General features: G+C 37.5%; 1 protein-coding gene across 9 annotated transcripts in view; it reads right to left on the bottom strand.

The window, feature by feature from the left end:
* prom1a (prominin 1a) overlaps positions 1-23012 on the bottom strand; it is a 138530-nt gene that overhangs the window by 40663 nt on the left and 74855 nt on the right. The gene's annotated exons all lie outside the window — the stretch shown is intronic.

The following is a 23012-nucleotide window of genomic DNA, read 5'->3' as shown; positions in this document are numbered from 1 at the left end:
TGTTGCCAACATATTAAAGCAATACAGAGACAGCTGCCTCTCCTTTGGTTAACAATATGACAAAGGATCATTACGTTTCTATACTTTTTGACACTACCAATCAGTACATTTATGGAGATTTTGTCATATTTAAACACACAGTATCCATCCATCCATCCATCCATCTTCTATCTGATTGGGGGTCGTGGGGGGGCTTGAGCCTATCCCAGCTGTCAGGGACCTTCTTGCTGTGAGGCAACAGCCCTAACCCCTGCACCGCCACTAGATTTTATATTTTTGTTTTTTCTTCGGTATCAAACAAGTTTCAATGTCACTTGATGCATTCTAAAATCATTCCAAAGTGTCTAGTTTTGGTGTTGTGAGGATCATTTATTATCCCAAGCTACTAAAAGAAACTCTGGTGTATTTACATTAAGCTCTGAATCCCTATCTGTATAACCTGAGTTCCCTGGGTTGTAAACATATTCAAATTAAATGTGAAAACACAGAATTGCATAAAGCAGCCCATTAAAAGAGTATCTTGCATACTTCAAACAGACCTGAGTAGCTCGGTACAAGGCTTAATTAGCCTGAGCAACATCAAGGGAAAGACATCCCATAATATTAAGCTGTTTCCATGACTCACTGTCATCCCAGTTGAATTTACAGCTCAGCACCTCACCGTGGGTAGCTTTGCATGTTAGTGTGGATGTTTTTATGGTTGGGTTTCATGAAGCGGTTACCTTCAGCACAGATGGTTAACTTCTGTAAGGATTGTGAAGTTTAAATCTCTGACAGTGCAGCTGTATAACATCTTACTCCAGTGAAATAAACAGCTTTATGAATGATGTAAGTTGACTCGTAGAAAAGAAATAACAACAGACCAACTCAGAGGCTACTGGGAAGGTTTAGATCAATGGGGATGAATCAGGTTGTTGTGACTCAGTGGATAATAAGGCTGAGGTCTCTGAATGTTGGCCTGTGGATCCGTGTTTGTGTGGAGACATGCACAACAGCTTGTGTGTCTGAATGTGACTGCAGTGTATGCAAAGTGAGGTTATGCCCCTTTCATCACACTTTTTTGATGCAAGAAGAAGGCGGTGTGTGCGAGGGAGAAAACGTAGTTCATCTCCACCATCCTGTCATCAGCTGCTGTAAAAACCTTCTTATGCTGCTAATCCAGTCTAATCTAACCTGCTGTATGTTTGTGATATTTTGTAATGTAAGCATTTTTACTGGGTTTATACATTATACATGCAAAATATTAAATATATCCTCCAAAAAAGACAGTATTTTTTCCAGGTAGCCTTTCCAAAAAAGTGTAAATAAATAGTCATTCCTTGAAACATGTACAGATGTTTTGATTAATGAAATGACAAAAAAAAAAAAAAAAAAAAAAATCTATTTTAGCACTTAGTTGCCAATGTGACATAATGTTCAAGTGGCTGTCTTGAGATCCTTAGTGCTTAAAACAAATGTGTAGCTTCATTAAACAAGCAATTTATAAGAAGTGTATTAAAATTCAGTCTTTAGTTGATAGGCATAGTTAATAAATATCCATGATAATTAGCTTAAAATTTCAACCATTTTTATGTCTTATTAAATTAGTCTGTATTCAAAAGACTCCCAACATTTGAGGTTTGAGCAACAGTTACTGCCTTTATTAGTAACAGCAGGAGAGTGATGCAGGGAGAGAGAGTTGGAGAAGATGTTACCAAACATGTGCTAGGATCAGGATTTGAACCTGTGACCAGTGGATTGAGGACTCTAATCTGTGTATACAAACACAGGCTCCATCAGCGGGGCTGAGCCTGTGCTCCTAATACATTATTTTGTCAAAAACTTTGTACTTATACATTCATAAACTCATTCATACAAACAGTGCATTGCCATAAAATCCCTGGTAACTGCATGTGTTCATATATCATCAACAATGACTGTTGACAGCGTGACAACCAAAATAGGAGACATAGGCATTTGGGCTGAACAACGCTGAAAAAAGGGACATTGCAATGTCTTTGTCACTGTGATATAGATTACACCCGTTTCCTTGTTTCTCACTGGTGAATCCATCTTGCAAAGCTCCCATCTGAACCGTTTGGGCCCAGTTAGAAAGTGACAGGACCAATCAGCGACGAGGGGCAGTACTTTAAGGCATGGCGGAGTCGTGACGTAAGCAAGCAGCAACAAGAGGCTGATGCAATTATGGCAGAAGAGATGCTGCTAAAGCGCCAGTTTTATCAGAACTTGACGGCATTTCTTCGTTAAAAGAACAAAGAACAGCACTGAGTTGTTTTCTTTTCAAAAATGACAAAAGTAATGTACTGACGTATACAGTCGCCATGATTTGCGTTATTCCTTGGTAGCTGCGCACGCGCACCTTGGTCGCGGCTACGTCACGTGTTTTGTTGCTCCGATTGGCCCGTAAAAATGTGACAGAACGTTCATCCAATCACACTCCAAAATTTTTTGAAAGCCTCTGCTCTTTCCCAAACACGTAGTATTGAAGGTTTTCCAAATGGATGTATGAAACAAATCCATCTGGCATGCTGGGTTAAAAAAATATAGTTATTACAAATAAATGCAGGGGCTTATGTTGGCTTTAATATGGGCTAAGACATTTGAATCATGCTATCATTATTTATGTTTTTAAACTTAATTTTACTGTTATCTCAGGCTTCCAAAATATGAGACAACAATTTGATGTGCGCTAATATTGTTGAACATTGTGATAAGTATATTTAGTGTGATAAATATCCAACAAATAATAAAGAATCTAAATCAGATTTAGCTGTAGCTCTTGCAACATACATAGCTTTATCGTAGTGCATCAAAATTAGAGATAAATGGATTGTGAAAATTAGAGTTGATACTAATACTCATGTCTCTTCTTAGTGTAGGACTCCCAAAATTTAGACATTTTCTCTCATATTTGCCCACAAAAACAGCTGCGAGTTTTCCAACAGGTCACTTTTCAACATGATAAAAACCTCTTCTCTAAATCAGCAGCTATGTGTGCTTGAAGCCAGCATTAAAGTGATGCACCATCACAGATAAGCTGCTATACTGATTGCTGCCACATTAGTTGTAAACGTCACAAGACTAGATATTGCTGATACCGATTTTGAACCAGTGCCTTTGTGCATCCCTAATCAAAATAGCATGAGCTCACAGCTGTGACACTTCCATTCAGCAGGTGAAATGTACTGTACATATGATGATTATAAAGCATTGCTGTAATCACTAAATCAACTTTTCTTATTAATGCCAGTCAGACTTTTTCTGTGTGTTTCTTGCATATGTTCTTGTGATAATAATAAAATTGCCATACATTTATTATCTTGTTATGCCAGAATTTGCAGGGAAAAGCCTTTGAATGTTTTACACAACACCCTGACAACATCAACATTTAGTGCAGTTTAGACAGCGCTATCTCTTGCTTGATGCAGCTTCAGGCTGAAATATGAATGAAGCTTTTGTCTTCTTAATAGCTTCGGTACTTTTCAAAACTATTGATTATTAAAACAAGGGAATTTGCATTGTTTTAAATGCATGGTATTGAAAAGTATCACAGAATCAAAAGTTTTGACAACAATGACAATGAAGAGTCACTCAGTTTTTTCCTTAAATAAAGTGGAAACTTTTCCCTAGCAGAGTAAAAACTCAGACATTTGAGAATCTTTAAAGGCACAAGAAAAAGATCCTTTATGAAAAATGGTCGTACATATCAATAGTGTTTGTGACTTGTAGTAAGCAGGCTTAAACATGCATGCACTGGTGTAACCCTCAGACAGTAAATAGGATCATGGGCTGCCCTTCGGGAGATAGACTCTTCTTATCTCTGTAGCATAGAGCTTTGGCACGTCTGGAGGAATAGTGATGATGTTTCCCATATATACTGAGTAGGCTGACAAAGTAAATGCTGTTATGTTTTAAGTGGAGACTTAATGAAAACTAGGCCAAACAACTAGACTGGGACGCAGTGGAGTGGAGCCATCCGGAAGCAGGAGAAGATTCAAAATGGCCACTTTAACAACAAAAGCCTTTTGTGAAAGTTGTCTCTCGCTGCACTCTCTCTGTCTCTCACCCTCACTCTCTCACACCCACCAGTCCAAACATTTGCTTTCCCTTTGTCTTTGCACACATTTTACACATCTTCAACTCTCTCAGCTTCCTGATGTATGTTTTTATCACTTAAGCCATACATTCTTTTTCTTTTCCTCTGGTTCTGTCTCATTTGTCTCTGTTTTCATCTCCATCTTTTTCTCTACACCTCTATTGCTTAGCATGAGACCTCCCTTATTCAGACTTTATTGAAACTCTTCCATTTTTCTGAGGCTCATTCTTTCCTTATGCAACCTCTCTCTTCTTTCTTCTCCTCCTCTGTCTCCTCTTTTGCCCTCAGTTCACTCTCTCGTTTCTCTCTCTCTATCCACCTCCCTCTCTTTTTCTTTGTCTCTCCCTTTTTCACTCCCTCTCCCTCCCGGTGTCCAGCAAGGTCACTGGAATCCGCAGCCAAACAAAGACTCTTTGAGAAAAATACCAGGCGCTCTCCAACAAGCTGTGTAGAACATGAGTGTGCACCTTATTCAGCAGGAGGAACTTTACTTTAGTTTTATTGTAGGGCTGGGCAATAAGGACCAAATTCATATCAATTTCTTTCAGCTGAAGGGCAGTACACATTTTGTATATCAATCTATTTTTCTGTAAAGAAACTAGTTGTCAAAATACCAGAGTTATAAAACTTGATATGATTCCACTAAAAATCAATGAAACCAGTTTGATATCACTGCAATATAGATTTAAGCCATAGACACCCAATATTTAATTTTTTTTCTGAATTTCCAAAAAGTGCAAGCAAACTCATACTTACGGTATAAATTGTACAAAAAGTTGGCAAGATTTCCATATGTTGAGGTTGTCACATTTTCCATACTTTCTTATTTGTTTAGAAATGTTTTAAAATAATGAAATCTCTGTTACTTTAATGGTCAGTTATACCAAAAACTTACTGATCTGCATATATGCATATGATTAACCAAAAGAAGAGAGCACTGTCTAAAATGCACAAAAACCCTCGCTGCTCCTGAGTTCCCATCACTTTCCCAAATGTTGCCAACTTATTTTTGAGATTTAGACACATTTAGACAATGTGAAGTTGTTTGCCTGTTTTTGTAATACTTAATAACAAAAATAACCCAATATTTGGCATCTAGGCCCTTGGTTCCCAAACTGGGGTCTGGGACCCCCTTGGGGTGGCACAAGGGTCTGTATGCTCTGAGGTTGTTAAAATTAGGGTCATTCAAACTATCTTAAATCAGGATAAAACACGTGAATGGTTCATATAAATGCCTTTTGGCAATAATACTTGTGTTTTTGGCTATTTGGTTTGGCTTTAAATGATTAAAACAATCCAAATTGGTGTGTATTTTTGACAGCAATAAGTCACTTTTTTGTGTGGGGCTGTGGGGGGCCATAGCCCTCCTGAGATATGTGAAGGGGGCACAATGAAAAAAAAAGTTGGGAACCACTGATCTAGGCCATCAGTTTCTGTTTCTGTAATTATACACATGCATCATTGTCATCTTATTCTCTAAAAATAAAAAGACTGATAGATACAATAGTTCCTTGATCTTTTTACTGAGCATTAGGCCGGGTATGTACTTTTTTCTCCACTCAGCATCAACATGAGTTGTATCAATATAAATATACTGTCTTACTCAATATCTTACATGAAAAAACATCAAAATATCATTTCAAAAATTGGTTATGCAAACCCATCCCTGTCCCATAATCATGAAATGAAATCTTGTTTATAAAAACAAGATAATCAAACTAACAACATAGTTGTGGTAACAAGCAAGTCATACTGGTGCTGAGGGGCAGAAAATACATTTGGTCTACCCCCTTCATTTCTTCTTATACTCACACCAGGAGTCATGTCAGTCTTTGATTCCCTGTGGTGCCACCTTTCATTTCACCTCAAATCTAATAAAGTCTTTCATAGTTTCTATAACAGAGAAATGTTTCATCTGAATCCAGCAGAAAAGCTTTAAAACGGAAGCTACAACACACTGTTAGTACAAAAAAAGACATCAATTCTGCATGGCAGGGCAGAGAAGATTAAAAGGATGTGAAGCTCAGGACAAAAATGCATAAAATATAACTTTTCCACCAACTTACGCATTCAACTTATTGAGGGGGTTTCCTTCACAAAGTCACATTTCATTTTTATGTCTGGCATAAAGAAGAAGAAATAGTGAGTATAAATACATTTACACTCCCCTGAAAAGTAAACTTACGCTCGAGCTATAAGAGGTGATGAATTCTAAACTGTTCAATAATTAATATCCAACTATTTTGATAATCAGATACTCTATCTGAATGATTTTTAGTAGAAACTATCACAAGCCAATGCCCCATGCTTCTTCAGTGTGAATATTTTTAGATTTATTTCCCCCCAGTGTGACAGTGAAGTGAATTTTTTTGGGCTGTGTTAAATAAAGGCACCTGAGGGTGCCACCTCAGGCTTTGGGTAATACTGACATCTTTCGCCATTTCTTATGATAATACCAACTGTAGGGAAAATAATCTCAACATTACTTTTATGGGAGTAGTTGTTGAGTTGACCCCTAGTAGTACTTTCTTCTTTAGCTATGTTGTAGAAGTTGCCTGTTTCTGTCTGTATATTGCCTTTCCTCTATTTAGTCATTTCACTTTGGCATTAATGAGAGCTCTTGTGTTGCACTGCCATATTTCTTTGATATCAGCCTTAACCAAAGTGATCCTCTCAGTCTAACTGTGGCCAATAACAGCATGGCCGCATGGCTGCTTGTTAATAATGTGTCTCTGATTGACCACAAGGGACAAATTCAAACACAGCTGGAGGAAGATTTACCTCCAGCCACTCTATAAAAGGGCTGTGATTCCCGTTTGAACAAAAGCCAAATGACACATGAAACTGTCCCTCAAGGTGGAAACCCCTCAACAGCAGATGAAGAAGAGCGTCAAACTAGTGCAGTGCCCCAGTATGTAGGACACTACTGGGGGCTGGGCAGTGAGTGTTACATGGTCTGGTGGCTCCATAGCTTTTACAAACTTCAACAATGGCCTGCATTCAGTGTGTGTGTGTAGTCGAGAGGCTGGGACAGTCGCCTTTCAGCTCCTCCCTGCTTTCACACTGCTGGAACTGGACTTCTATTATCTTTCCTCTTAATAAGAAATGATAATAGTCGTCATTGTTATTCTAAAACAAATTATATTGCTTGCCAACAGTATTGTAGATACAAAAAGCTCATTTTAAAAGCTGATTCTCCATTTTAAACATTAAAATCTGCTGTATTTCATTGATTTTTGTGCCAGTCAGCTATATTTGATATCTCAGATACATTACAGCCTAGTATGCATGCAGTAATACATCAGTTTAACATCATTATCACCACATTTTAACCCTGCTGACAGACATCAGCCCATCAGGAAAAAATATGGCATGAACTCGAGTCTTCAGCCTATTTGCATCTATTGTGTTGCATCAATAAAATCCAGGAAAGATTGCACATCAAATTACTAATGCAGAGAGGAGGGTTTTTTCTGGGCAGGAGACATCACCTGTTGGAAAAACTCTGATTTGTTTTCATGGTCAAACATAAAAGAAAAGATTGGCAGAGCAAGAGTCTTAACTTTGTCAACAGTTTGTGTTTGTATGACGTGTCCAAGTTACATTTCTAAAGGGGTGACTACTAACAGCTTTTTAAGTTGATCCAGTTACAAAGAAGTACTGAAGAAACAAAGGATGCATGATATAATCAGCAGGATATTTATATTGGCAGACAACAGCACAAAAGTTAATTATGAGTATCAAAAAATATTAAACTCTGCTGATTTTTACGTCTGATATATTGGCCATGCATATCAGCAGAGTGCATCAGTTTAAAGCAGAAACAATGGGCCTACCTGAGGTTTCTTTACTGTTCCCCCTCCTTAAATATGGAAGCATGTTCTAAGGACTAAAGTGTGAGGTCTAAACTTCAGCTGATTTAATTGTAATTGGGCTGCCAGCATTAATGCATTAATCGAGATTAATACAGGGCCATAATTTGTGCATTTTTTTAAAATCTTGTGCTTTATTGTCCCTTTGAGCACACTTTTGTTAAGCCAATGCAACATCTCCCTGCAGCCACAGTGACGCAAAATAAGTTACCACTGCTTTCAATATAAAATCATATATCTTGTCATTTTACTGTTCCCTTATTTTCTCTTTTGCACAAAACTACTTCTCTTTTTGGTGGTTAAGGTAATGTCATAACCGTAAGTCTACCCAATTTCCTTTTTTTCCAGCAGAAATGCAGCGACTGCAGCGACTCATATTACAGTAGCCTGTTCAGAGGTCTGTTTCAACTGATGACTCACTTGTTTTGAGTCCATGATGATTTTAAGAAGCCAGTTGTGGTGTTAAACAAGGTTGGTAAGGTAGCTGTAAACACAGTAACCAACATTGCTGCTACAGCTAAATTAAATCAATGATAAACATGATAAAGATTGCCAAAACTTTCACGATTAAAGTCTGTAGTGGTTGTTTTTCTGGAGTGTGTAGTGTAGCTTGGCACACATATAACTATAAGTACAGTTACAAAGAAGTGAGCATGCAAAGACATATAAAAACACCTTTGTGTGATCTTTTGTTCATACATGACTTTAGAAGGCCATCAACGGTTTGTTTTAGAGGAAGAGGGGGGTTGTAGCACCTGAATATGCATTTTAGGCTATATTGACCAGCCCTAAGACCAACTATAAAACCCTATCACTGTAGTGTCATAACTATATTCTGTATATTGGGTCATAACATGTTTCATTTGGACATAAAAACTTTATTTTGGTGTCACCTCAAAATAAAACACAAGGTTTTAAAAATAATTGCAAGTTTTGTAGCCCTTGGCCAAGGGATTCCTCATTCTAAGCCTGGGAATCATTGTTAAAATTTAATTTCAACATTTTAGACTACAATTTAGTAGGGCAGCTTATTTAAAAAGTACTCTATTATTGGATATGTAATGTTGGACTTGTGTTTAAAAGATGAACGCACTGGTCTTTAGCCTCTTTTTATAATGTGTCATCTACTGACACCGGCAGTTATCACTAGCTGACAAACCTCTTCATGTAAGGCCTATTGATGAGGACTGCTGTTCTACTAGCCCCTGTCAAAAATACTCAACAAAAACAAACATCTTATAATGAGAAGAGCTAAAACAATTTAAGTTAATTTCTTACACAGTCTTTTATCAAATTTATAATCTTTAATTTCTTAATAATATTCAATTTTTTACCTTTTGTACATGTTTAATTTATTAATATACAGACCCATCAACTGTTATAATTAGTTGAGTCCCTTTAATATTTAATGTAGACACTATTTTATTCAGTTAAGCCTCTGGTTATCTTGTTTATATTCCATTTACCTTCTCTTTTCCCCTCGACTAGCCACTGTATTATCCCATTTATCCACCGTTTTATTTGTCTTCTCAGAGCCTGCCAGGTCACAGTCTGAACCCTCTCCCAGTGCAACTCGCTGTCCTATAAAGAATTCAACTAGACACTGAAAAAGCTTCCTGACTCCAGGGCTTTCGCTCTAGGCATGACAACCCAGTTTAGACAGTGCTATTTTCTCCCTTTTTGTTTTCCTCATAATGACTCTATGTAAGCTGCTGTCTGTTCCAGCTAAGGACAGGCTGCTGTAGTTTGATGGGAGACAACAGGCCATTAATTCCACAGTAAACAGTCCAGGAAAGATATGAATACTAAAGTGTGGTTTGAACAGCCTAAAGAGCTAATGGTTAGGTAAACAAAGCAACAGACAGTCACTGAACAGGAATTTTAAAATCTCCAGAAGAGTACATATGTAGTCCACGCTGGGTCATTTACGGTCACATATCAGACAGCATGCAGCATTTATTTTATTTTCTGATGTGAAGGGGAAAACTCAGCTGGTCTGGTCTTAATGACCAGGAGACATTGTCTCTACTTCCTCTTCTTCTTTTCACTCGTGTTATAAAGAAATCACCATGGGCTATGGTACTGGACCTCAGTATTTTGCTATAAAAACAGTAAAGTCTAATAATCATGAGGATATCAAAAACAGAAGATGACAGTGAAACACATTTGTTCTGCTGGGTAAATCAACTGCAGATGGATTAGGGTTGGAAAAATAATTAACCTTTCAGGATAATATTTACAATGCAATTTCAGAATAATGTCAGCTAACCAAAAGAAAATAACTTCTGACAAGGGACTGACTGTTGGAAGAATAAGCAATTTTTTTTGTAAACAGTAAATTCATAACAACTTCTTGAACTCAATTAGCCTTGAATCAACCTCATTCTCTTCATCTCTGATATGCTCTTGACCATTTTGTTTACAGCCTATACTACAAGGACTTAGTACTAACAATGAAGTTAGTTTCAAACTTTCAGCCCTTCAAATTCAGCTTTTCCAAGGCCCCATCAGTTCGGAGGCTTGCTGAATTACAGTGATAAAGGTGTACCAATTTAAATTTAGGGTTTTTTAAATAGGGACGCATGATATTATCGGCCTGATATCGGTATTGGCAGGTATTAACTAAAAAAAGGCAAACATGGGTATTGGCAGGTGTAAAAAATATCTGCCGATACAATGTGCTTGTCAAATGATCAAAATGATGTCTGCAGTCTCATTATACACAAACCTTTGTTGTCATCCATATAAAATGCATTGAAGTCTAGAGTTTATTATAAAGTTATCCAAACCCCATGATGACTAGCTTCACAGAAAAAGAGAAAGTTTGCATTTAATGTTACAGCTGGAGAGCCATAAACAAGCTACTGTCTGTCTGTGTGTGCTTAAGGAATGCCTGTTCACTGTGAAGGTTTATGTACATTTTCCAATACTATGGCTCGCATTCTTATTGACCTTATGAATGCTGCTTTATTTTTTCCCTTTCCCTTTCCTGCTGATGTGTGGTTTCTGGAGCCGGCACTCTACAAAGTGTCAAGCCAAGAAAGGTTGGTTTGGTTTTTATGTCTTATCCCTCTGACCACAAAGTTAAAACACATTGACACAAAGAAATGAAAGACGACTTTATCTGCATTAGAAATGCTGCTATTTCGGGATTTTAAATCCCCCTGGCCAATCGTCCCTAAGATAGAGAGTACCTCTCAGCTGTACACGACAAAACCAAGCCCTGCAGCTTCGCCTTCTCACATCTCTTCTCTCCCCTGAGCAACAATGTGGCATATCGTGACTATTACTACACAAATGTCTCCAATAAATGTCTCCAGTAAATCAGGAAGAAAGCCTGACCAGGCTATGAACATTGATTAGTTACACTATGAAGAATTCCTGTTGGACTATATAGTGTGTTAATTTGTAGTGTGTGCACATGACTACAACCCACAGAGCTTTAAAGACCCCAGGATAAGACAAAAATGTAATTAGTTAAACATAAAGTGGATTTGAGCTATAAACCAGAAATAAGGGAGAATCAGAATGATTAGTGCGAGTGGGGTCTCTCCAGGAGATTTGATAAATTATGGGATGTGTGTTCCATTCTGACAGCAACCTCTCCAGTTAATTAGCTTGGCAGTGGTTTGTGTAAAGCTGCAGTTGTGTGATGTGTTTGGGTGTGTTGGACAGATCATGCATGCACTTAGAGATTATGATTTGTTGACAGCAGTAGGGTGATGTGCTAAGAACACTTAATTTATGGAAATTAAACTGAAGATAACAAGAGGGAGTGAACACAAATCTAAAACTAAAGTATAAGCAATGAATACAGGGCTTTAGGAAAAGTGGTTATACACTTAGGTAGCTCAGAGGTACTTATAAGAAAATTATGTATATATACAGTAAAGAAGTGCAAAACATCAGCCTTGTACCTATGTATGGTTTATGGCTAAGGGCTTGAGGGATCAGATTAAAGCAGAATGGGGTACGAAATAAGGATAAAGCTTTTGACTGTGTTAATAGTCTTGTTGCTGACTTTTAAAAACAAGTAGACAACTATTCAGATACATTGCTTTGGACATGTGTTTTGTGACACGTATTGAAGTGTAATGAAGAAACAACTGAAATTACAAGCAATATCTTTGTCTGGGCTGTAAACATAACCAGTGATTGTGTATGTTTTGATTTCTTTTTACGCAGCCTGACTGTCACTGGAAAAAGGCCACCCCTAAAATAAGTAAAAACAAATAAAACAAGAGGGTTTTATGCTTGTAATAAAAAAAACAAAAAAAATCTGCAAATGGAACAAGTGAAAATTCTCTTGATAAGATTTCTTGAAATAAGACATTTTATTCAAGCCTTACGAGATAAGAGGAGTCTTAAAACTAGCCAAGAAAACTCATTCTTAGCTGTATTTTACCAGTACTTGTAAGTTTTGCGTCTCATAATAAGCCTTTGATGCTCAAAAGTAGCATCTTGTGTTTTTTAACCCTCCCAAATCGTACCCTTTGTTTTAAGTGTATGCAACTCTTTTAAAGTTTTATAAAAGTGACACTGTTCTCCATTTAAGCCCACCACCTACTTAAAATAAGGTTAGAAACTTGTATTTTGACACAAAATGTCTTGAATTAGCATTCCTGTCTTTTTTTAGGAAGTACTTTTTGTGCCATCATAAGCCGTAGTTCTCCAGTCTGTCAACATTTTGTTGATCTGCAATAGAGTAATTTGTTTCCTTAATTCAAGTCTAGTTCTTCAACCAGGTAATTCATATTTTACAAATTACACAGCAGCTTAAAAACCTTATGCAATGTCAAAAAAGCTTGTTTCATCTGAGATATGACTAAGACACTTTCTAATATTAAGATATTCAAGATGTTCAATCTAAAAACAAGTTCATATGGCTGAAATGTAACTCTTTAGGTGTTTATGTCTTATTTTAAGTGGGATGAGATATTTTGACTAGAATTTAGAAAAACATACCTGGTAAGATTTTGAGTTTTTGCAGTTTATGAATGGAAGAAGAAAAAATATGTATGAAGGAGAGAAAAAGTACTGTGTTTTAGGGTAGAGAGGCTAAAAATATGGCCTGTGAGTAAAATCACTGCTGTGTCTTTGAACTATCAAGAAAAATGTCAAAAAGGATTTTTAAAAGAGAGACGTCTACCGTACCTTCTCTTCAGATGCTGGAGGCTTATCAGTGTGCTCCCATGATGGGTAAGGTCTACTTTAAAAAATCTAACATGTAATCCTTATGATATAGGAGCATAGTTTTGTTTGTGACCAGCTGAGTGCTGCAGTGTACTGATAAAAATGTTTAGCCTTATCTACTTAGAAGAACCTAGGCAACTTTTTGCATCATTTTTTGTGGAGATTAGCCAGATTAATCTTTGTAAAAACTGCTACACTGTTTTAGTTCAAGAGCAAAAAAATCAAAGTGAAATTTACTTACATTTTCAAGTAGATTCAACGAGACTAATCTTTGTTTAACTTAATGTTTTCTTTGAAATACATGTAGCTTCAATAATTCTCAGCTTGTAAAAATGACTCGTGCTTTCAATGATAATACGATAATATGAATAGTAGAATTTATGATTCCCTCCCACTAGTGGTATTCATTAGAAACACCTTTAACAATGCTTGCAAAGAGAGTATCTGCATTTGTTTCCACACCTTCTTGATTTTCCCTCATCAATGAATTTGACAGAGAATGAGTACATTTTTGACTACATATGTAAGTCAAGCAGTCAAACTCATTTTCAGAAAGTACTCTTTTCACTCATGGTGCAAACGTGCTGACCATCAAAATCAACAATAAAGATGAACAAAGGAATCCCAGCAGTGATCTCTGTACAACATTCAGCATCTACACTCACCTGATCACATTTAAACATATCTAAACACATATAAACACTCTGCCCCAGGGCATCATGGGAAAATTCTGCTGACATATCCCTGGATTTGAATCTCCCCAATCTGATCTACCATCCCTACCATGTCTTCAGTTAGCAGTTCATCAACTCCTGATTCTTAGAAAAACCATCACTCATTTGAAATACCCACAATGCATCACAGGGAGCATTTATTCATAGATAATGTAGTTTTCTGTAGTTTTGAAACAGAATGCAACTGAGTAGGCTAAAAGTAACAAAGTCAGGCTTAGTTTTGTGGATTAACTTTGGAAGATTGGCTTACATTAGCTACCATTACCTATTCTTGTCTAGGAAAAAATTAACAATGTCTTGTATTTTTAACAAAAGAAACTGAAAACAAAATTACATTTACTCATGTCAGGCAAAAAACTTGGATTTTTTTATTGTTGATACCGAAGATTAAGTTAAATTTACTTTTGCCCCGATTTATTTTTCTCAGTGTGGAGGTGATAAAGCGAGTGGGGAAAGAGACCTGAGGTCCGAGAGTGTTTGAGGTGGAGTTATGTTGTTGTCTTCACCAGAAAGAGGAAAAATAGTGATTGATAGTTGAGAGAATTACCTGGACGAGTGTTACATTTAAGCTGTGTGTGCAACAATAATTGCCCAACCCTCAAGACTCAAGCCGGCTCCCATGTGTGATTGTTGTTTGCTGCTTATGGGCTGAAATAATGGTGTTTGTCCTGTAGTTAGCACCAGTGCTGCAGCAGACAAACAGGTCTCCCTTGGGCTCTCTGACATGAACAAGGGCTCTGCAGCAGCAAGTTTAACATTTTTATCAGCACCGTCAAGAGTAAACACTCTTAGGGCAAGATGACTTTGCATCTCCTGCCCTTTAGTTGTTTTAGTAGTGGGTGATTAATTGAGTTTCAAATACATTTACATTTTTAACTTCCAATATCAGGAAAAACAAGATAACTGAAAGCATGATTACTGTGCCGCAAACTGTGATGTGCTTGTTTTGTAATGTGAGGTGAACGGTGTGCACCTACCCTTCCTTTAAAGCACAGCAGGTAGTCGCAGTGTTGTTTCTGGGCAACAACACAGCAGTACCTGACAACATGAGCACAGCTCAATCTGAAGCAAATGAATGAAGGCTCATGCTTTGTAAGTTAGGGAGAGATGAAAACCAGCATGTGCCGAAGTAGATTTACTGTATGCATTCAGCCTGTCACTTATTCCTGATGAGAATGTAAACTGCTGTACACTTCTGGAATGCATTTTAAAGTAAAAGTTCAATCTGGTTTTTCAATTATAAGACTACCCACATTTCAAACAATGCTTTTATTCTCAAGTTCTTTCCCTGGAAGTTATTCAGTTGTTGAAGTCACTTTGCAAAGTTGGACAAGCTTTTCTTCATGCCCTTGTCAAACTTTCTTTATAAAAAAACAGTCATAAATCACAGATACCATTTGCATATGCTGTGTTATTATTTAAATCATCAAGTTACAGGTGATATTTGTTTAGTTGCGATCTCACTCTTTTCCTCCTTCTCTGTCTCCGCTATGCATACAGTTTCTTTTGCACCTGTATGTTTCCTAAGCTTAGGTTTGTAAATGTAAATAGACTGTTTTCTTGAAGTCCACACAGTAACTTTATTGGCTACTGTTGGGTATGACAGTGGGTTGTGAACTAGGATGTTTTGATGTGCATTCATTTTAATTTAGATGTGTATACAGCTCTTAACCCTTTTCTGTATAAAATCAGTCATTATGAAATTCATAAAACCAAATAATTTCAACACTTTATGTTACAAAGCTGCGGTTGCAACACATTCTCTCTCCCACCTCTGTGTTGATGGCTGCCTCTCTAGGCAACACAACAATTTACTGAGGCCTTGTCATGTGAAATTTATGCAGATGTAAAATCAGGTAGTAGTCCTGTTTAATTACCACATTCTCATTAAATTAATTGCGATCATGGTTTTGCCGTAATCAAGCAGCTCTGGTGCCACCTCAAGGGTGCTTATTTGCATACAACTCTCAACAATGATTGTACAGATGTGAGATGGCTCACTCTACATCAATCTCCATGCTGCAAAACAATTCCATGCACACATACAGCATGGAAATCACATACCAGCGGATCAGTGACAATCAAAGTCTGATTTTGTCAACAATGCTGACAAATTGTTTCATCCTTAGAATGAAATGAATCACAAATTGAGTGAAGTCTAAAAGTTAAAATGAAGAAGGCATCTAAAGTTAACCCATAGTCTGTGTCCTAACTGCATCCAAGAGCCAGCATCAGCAGAAATAAAATCTGCTTGAGTTACTGTTTCCTACTTGAGTGTCAGAGCAGCCAGCTAGCAACACAGCACAACACAACACACTAGGACCTCAGCATATCACTACACCCCAGAACTTCAGCAAAGTCCTGTTAGTCCTTGACAGGAAAACTTTTCTTGATTTTCTTTCCTCTTTCTCACTCAGCAGGGCTTGTGGTGAAAATAGTGTTAATACCCTCTTGTTGATTGAAATGTTGTGCTCTGACTTTTGTCAGCCCCTGAGAAAACTTAGCACACTGCTGTCAAAGGCTTGTCAATACAAAGCACCTTTCTTCCATTTCTCCACTATCAAAAAAAAGCACCGGATGTTATACTGTTTGCAAGGGAAACTGAAATTCACAGGGCAGAAAATGAATATTTAACATGTGCAGTGTGGACAGCAAGCATCTGTTGCTGCTCGATGAGAAGCAGTATTTGACACTTGCTTGCTATTTGAAAATGCTGTTTTATACAAAAACAAGAAATGCAGCACACTCCCCCAGTGATTTATGTCTTACGGAAAATTCTTGTAAAAGCATAACACAGTAAAGCGTTATGATCTTAATACCTTATCTGAATAGTATCTTCTGTACCTAATTAACTGTCTTGTGCTAATGTACTCTTACATTTTGCTTTAGCTTTGCTTAAAAGAGATAAACAATGTTCATAAAAACAAACAGAAAAAAATCTCCTGGATTCTCTGCAGAAATGTAAAATTCCTGGTCTATAGTTTTAAGAACCTGTATATTGTTTTATGACAAGTCAGTGTAAAAATGAATGGTCACATGTTGAATTAATCTGTTGTTTCAAAGTGTTTGTTTGCTGCAGTCCTTGAGCTGTAAAATCTGGACCAGTGATGAAAATTTGTTACTTTTCATTAACTGGGTCAGTTTATTAATAATTCAGCAGAATTCAGTGCACATATCTCCCGTCACATAAATGAGAGTGGAACTATTGTGAGCCTTGCATTAGATATCATATTATCCCCCCTGAAAGCATATATCCAAGAGCTAAACTTTGACTTATCTCCTACTTTTTTTGATTTTCCTTGATGACCAATACAATAAACCCACCAGCTTAACCTCAAGCATCCTTATTGTCTATCTGTTAAAAAGACATTTTGTAAAGTAATGAATGAAAAAAAACTTTGAGTCCAAATAAAGCCAGTGAAGTTGTTCATAGTCCATCACTTAGGTCAGCCCTTTGAAGATACTGCACATGGAAATAATCTAATTGGAGGATAAAGCTCTTAAATCTGAACTGACTGAAATTAAAAGTGAAGGGTGCTGCATGTTCAGTCCCTTTTGCCTACATTACATTAACTAGACCCAATACGATAAGCATGAATTACTGAGGCCATGATGTCAAGACCTTTTGTGTTGATAGTGCTGGACACCCAGCAACTGAAAGAGACTGCTGAAATGCATGCTGGGTAACAGCATGGGGCTGGGATCTTACACTTGGCCAGAACAGAAGGAACAATCTTGTATCAGTCTTTCTATCATTATAAATTCATACAGAGGTTATGTGGCTGATTAGCAGCAACTAAAACGGCCCACGCTTTTCATTTAATAAGGTACAGTGTGGCCTCCCGATGGCTGGCAGGAATAATGCAACATGCTGTTTGACTAAAGAGTACATGCATTTATGCATGAGCCAAGACATGATACCTTCACAACAAACAAGCACACGTGGGCTGTTACTCAGGCAGGATGGAGCCTCTGAGAAGTGTCGACATGCTGTTGTTCATCATCAACAGCACTGGTGATCACATAGCTCAGGCTGTACAGGTGCGGATTTGTATGAAGCAGGAGGCTTTAATCAGTGGTTATTTAAAGTTCCCAAACTCCAAAGATATTAAGCATTTGAACTCAACGTTTCAATTAATCAAAATTAAATGTGAGCAATTGTTCTAATTAATACACATAAGATGGTTGGTTATACAGCAACCTTCCAACATGCAACTGCACCCTCCTTCAATAACACACTTGATTACAAGGTTCTGGACAACAGATTGTTTGCTATATAGCACCAAAGTTTAAAAACCTGATTGCATCGATTAAAAACCTGCTCTAAATTTGGGAAGAATCCCTTTTAATGTGGAAAATAGAGATTATACAAGAAAAAGAAACCAGCAGATACAGACGTGTAATTGTTCAACAGTGTGGGATAAGAGGATGTAGTCAGCCTTCAAGATCTTTAAGAGGAAACCAAAGAAGAGGCTGTAGCCCATGACCCGGTATAAATACAATAATATTCATGTGGATACAGATGTCATCTTCATGACCGCATAAGAAGCAGAAAAAATGCATTAAACCTTTTGGGTTATATAAGTTCAGGTTCAGCTATGGGTCAGTAATTCTGGCTTCATCAGACAAAACATACCCATAACAAGGCTGTTGACTTTCATTCATTATAATCGCATCATTACCACTAACATTTTGCCCGTTCCAGTAACTCTTACTTTAACTTGCTCTACATGGCTTTGTGGAGTGGAGTTTAATTACATTCATATACATTTCCCACTAATTTCACACATCTGTTAACATTTTCCAAACCTTATTTTTCTGTCAATCACCTCTACTGGCACGTGCCAGGATTCAAAGCTCTGAAAGAAATCAGTCTAATGTGATTAAATGTCATAGTCATCCTAGAATCAACAATTCCAGGCTTGTTAATCAGTTTTTGCTCATTTATATTTCAGGGTTTACTCACTTCAGTGAACCTGCTGAAAATGTAAAATTAGACAGCAGCACTAATCAGAGAATTGCTCTAATTTGGTTCTGATGAAATTATGAGTGTTTATGTAAATGTCTTGATTAAATTGACAGTATTTTTTCATCAGTTCTATCCAAACAGTGATGAGACTAATTTTCTATCAATGCACAATATTTATATAAAATAGTGACACAGACTGAACTCTGCACTGATGATCACATCTGTTCCATGCTGTAGATTTGATCTGGCTCTAACAACAAGCCGGTCTGTGTTGTAGCTAAAGCATTTGTGCATACGTGTGTGCTCTGAGCATGACTGGCATCTGTGTGAATCAAAGCCCAAACCCCTACAGCACTACTCTAACCCAGTAAACATCACTCAATCACGTTTACAACCACAGCACTTTGGAGGCTACTCTGTGGTTTGACCCTGCCACCTTCACAGCAAAGTGTGATGAAAGATTGCCATTTTCTACTAATATTACTCTGTGCCAATTACTGTATGTCTCATTGTTTCCAAAAGCTTTGATGCAGCCGACTTCCACCTGCCCTGATTATATCACATATATCCTTTGTATAACAATTCTGTGGAGATTCTGTGATCCTGTCAGACTCCTTGTCACCTATCACGGTACAATCAATGGTGTACTGTGTTGTTTTTCCACTATGACTTCTATTTTTGAATAGTGATCACTGAAGATATATATATTTTTTTCCAATAACAAGCGATGCACCAGTGCATTGGTGGAACATCGGCCGATGGTGGCCTTGTAAGTCCTCAGTTGTGCTCCAGAGATGGTTGCAGCAAGACAAAAGACCATTGAAAGTACAATTAAAAACAGAGTTTAGGAAAATCATACAGCAGTTTGAGGTTCAGCTTCCACTTATGGACATTCCACTCATGATGCTCTACTTGACATTAGGCTCAGATAACACACATAAAGATTTTTAAAATCTGAACCTATTTTTTCAGGGTGAGAGGCCCCACACATGGCAACAAATAATCACTGCTTTTACCATTTTGTTTGTATAGTGTGTGGTGTGGAACAAGAGGATTAACTCAACACCACACACTAACAGATTCTGTTCACCAGCTAAGAGAGTCTCCGCCAGGTCTTGTCTCTCAAAATCCTAATCTTAGACGGTCAAATGCGACTTCAAAATGAAAAAGCTACTGTGGTTAGCTGTTAGCTACATGCTAAGCCATTATGGTTGCCACTTCAGTCCAGCTCCCTCCCTTGTCAGTTTGTCTGAGGTGTGTCGTTAAACACTTGTTTTGTTGCCACAAGTCAACAAGTTGCTCCTCCATTTCTCCTGTCCATCTTAATCTTTGCTCTCTGTTTATTATCGTGGTCATGGCTGCGTTTGTTGTACTCCCTCCTTCAGTCAGCTTGCTTCCTGATTGGCTATTGCTCTTGTGTGAATAGTGCTTGTCTCTGCTCAGCTGTTCTCATTGCTTACCACACACAATAGGACTTTTGGTTGTACATGTTGAATGTGTTTAATATTTAAGATCTCATGTCATAGCACCTCCAATCACAGCCTTGGAGGGGAAAACTGTGTGGCGTGCTTTAGCTTGCCTGGAACCCCAATGGAGGTGATACCAAAAAATATATATCAGGTACAGTCCCCAATGGTAAATGGTAAAAAACAAAAAAAAAAAAAAAAATGAGTGGGATCAGGACAAGTTGAACTGGCACCACATGGTGGAAAAACACAACATGACAACATAAATATCCTGTTCTCAGCTCTATTGTAATTCAAAGGTTCTTTCTGATCGCTATACTTTCAGTCATTATTTCTTACAGCATGCAATTGTTTGATATTGCTTTTCATCTTGCAGCCTCAGATGTTCGTTTTCCACACTGCATCTGATAAATATTTCATTCTGCATCTGTTAAATTCTATTTTTCTCTTTAAACAGTAAGACATCTCATGTTTTGTTTTGAATGCGGAGAACACAAGTGTGGTGCTTATTGACCAGCCTTTGACAGCAGCAAGCCAAATAGTTTTGCCCCTGTCTTAACACAAGTTAAAGTTTACTTTCAAAAGAATATGTTTGTTATTAATGCACCACTATCTGCACAAGCTAATATGCTCTGCAAGTCAGAAAAGTGAAAAAAATCGTGAAAATATTCCGGTAGACACTTCCATTGTTGTCAGTCTGTTTTGTTTCTTGTTCCATGATTGCCAATGTGAGGGGAAAGAGAGGAAAATGAAAGTGGGAAGTTGTGACAACAATGTCATGTTGTGCTTAGAGATGCACAATATTATCGCCATGATATTAATATAAGCAGATATGAAAATTAGTGCAGATTTATATTACATATACTAACTTTATATCAGCTACTAGTATTGGCCTGTTTGTGCAGTAATATTACTTAAAAGTTTGTGGAGTTTTAGGTGTGTTGTGTTTGTGATACATTTAATCCCATTTTTAAAGATTTAATATATAGCCAGCATTTTGAAAGATAGGTTGATTATCTGTCTCTTTGTAATGTTGAACTCTGCCCTTCATATACGTGACAGAGTTTGTAGCATCTAATATTTTGGTAAATATATTCTTTTTGGTACAAACAATCTCCTGTCTTGTCCCCTGCTATGTTATCGTCTTTGCCCTTTCCTGGGTGTCTTGTACCCCTTTTAATCCAATTTTAACACTTCTTGGAAAATAAATATCACCCCTGCCACTCCTCTGTTCCTGGCTGTCAGCTTCCCAGTGGTAGTAAAAGGAGTCTGGGCCAGCACTTGGTACTCATCCCTCTCCTGACTGTAATTGCTTCATTAGAGCCTCTGCAGCGTCTCTGCCTGGTAGCTGGGGAGATTTAATAAGAGCTCTGAGGATGCTCTCAGACTCTGGCGTCTTGGCTCCCAGGATATTGCTTTGGAATTTCTAATAACCGGGCTTGGTTCCAACAAAGACAGAAAGTCAAAGGACATCAAACTAAGTACACTCCTGGATGCCTACAGTGCAGCACAAGAGGCAAACGCAGCTCCACTAAGCCTTTTGTACTGTTGCTACATCCCCAACGGCTACTGTTTCTTCTACCGCTGAGACTACAAAACAGAGTGGATTGAGTTTCCTGTGGTCCATTTTCTGAGAGATGAGTTTCGCAAGAAGCAGAACAGCCCGGTGATGTAATAGGCTCAAACAGAAAATCACAAAGTAAACTCAACAAATTCTTCAAGCCGTTTAAAGCCCACTCCCTCCTTGAGTGACTTGACATAGCTCTTATTCTGACACTTTCTGTTGATTTTGGCTGTAAGATTTAAAGAAACTATATGTTTCAAAAGTCCTCTAAAGAATACATATGAATCCTGGAATTACTAGCTGTAATCATTCCCCCAATTCCTGCTTTATGCATTTAAAAATGTGCAATGAGGGAACAAACAATCTTTTTGTGCAAAACGTATTTTGAAGTTTCTCTGAAGTTAATATGAGGCTTTAGCAGTCTGAGCTAGACAATTCAAGTAAGAGTACTTTAAAGTTAGTCTTTTGACATAAAATCATCATTTTCATGTCTTAATGTTGAGCTGCAGTGAAGCAATAGCCGCAACAAAGAGGGAATTCTTAAATAAAAACTCTAAAAGTTTGAAAGACATCCATAATTTATGAGAGAACTGGCTAGAGAAAAGTTCAGTAAGATTTGATGACTGATCTATTGTCTGAATCCAGTTATGGATAAAAATCCAATAAGGACTTTAAAAGTTCAGCAAAAACATGACCTTCTCATAGTGATAATGATCCACTGAGATAAAATTCTTCAATCATTTAAACTGGACTGAAGCTTTAGATGCAGAGTTTGAGCTCTTGATGATGACATCTTGCATTACTGAAGGCTTACTGTGATCAACCAAGGAGCCATCTATCATCCTAATATCTATTTAACAGCAGTTGGATTAGTATTCAGAAGAAGTATTCTAATGGACAGCTACACAGCCATCAAGGCGTGCCTTAAGATTGCCACCTGTGTACACATTCATTCTGCGTGCCTGTGTACCTCATTGTACCACCTGTGTACCACTTCACCAATTCCAGTCTTCACAAGTTTTGTTGTGAGTGCTTTCAAGATGACTTACCTCATTTGACAAAGCTACTGACAACCGTGTTCACTGGGATTTTTTTATGTTACGTGTTTGACTGAAATA

This window comes from Cheilinus undulatus, linkage group 10, assembly GCF_018320785.1.
Source record: "Cheilinus undulatus linkage group 10, ASM1832078v1, whole genome shotgun sequence".
Classification (NCBI taxonomy): domain Eukaryota; kingdom Metazoa; phylum Chordata; class Actinopteri; order Labriformes; family Labridae; genus Cheilinus; species Cheilinus undulatus.
The sequence above is the reverse complement of the archived record's forward strand: the minus strand, read 5'-3'. Positions and strand labels throughout refer to the sequence as shown.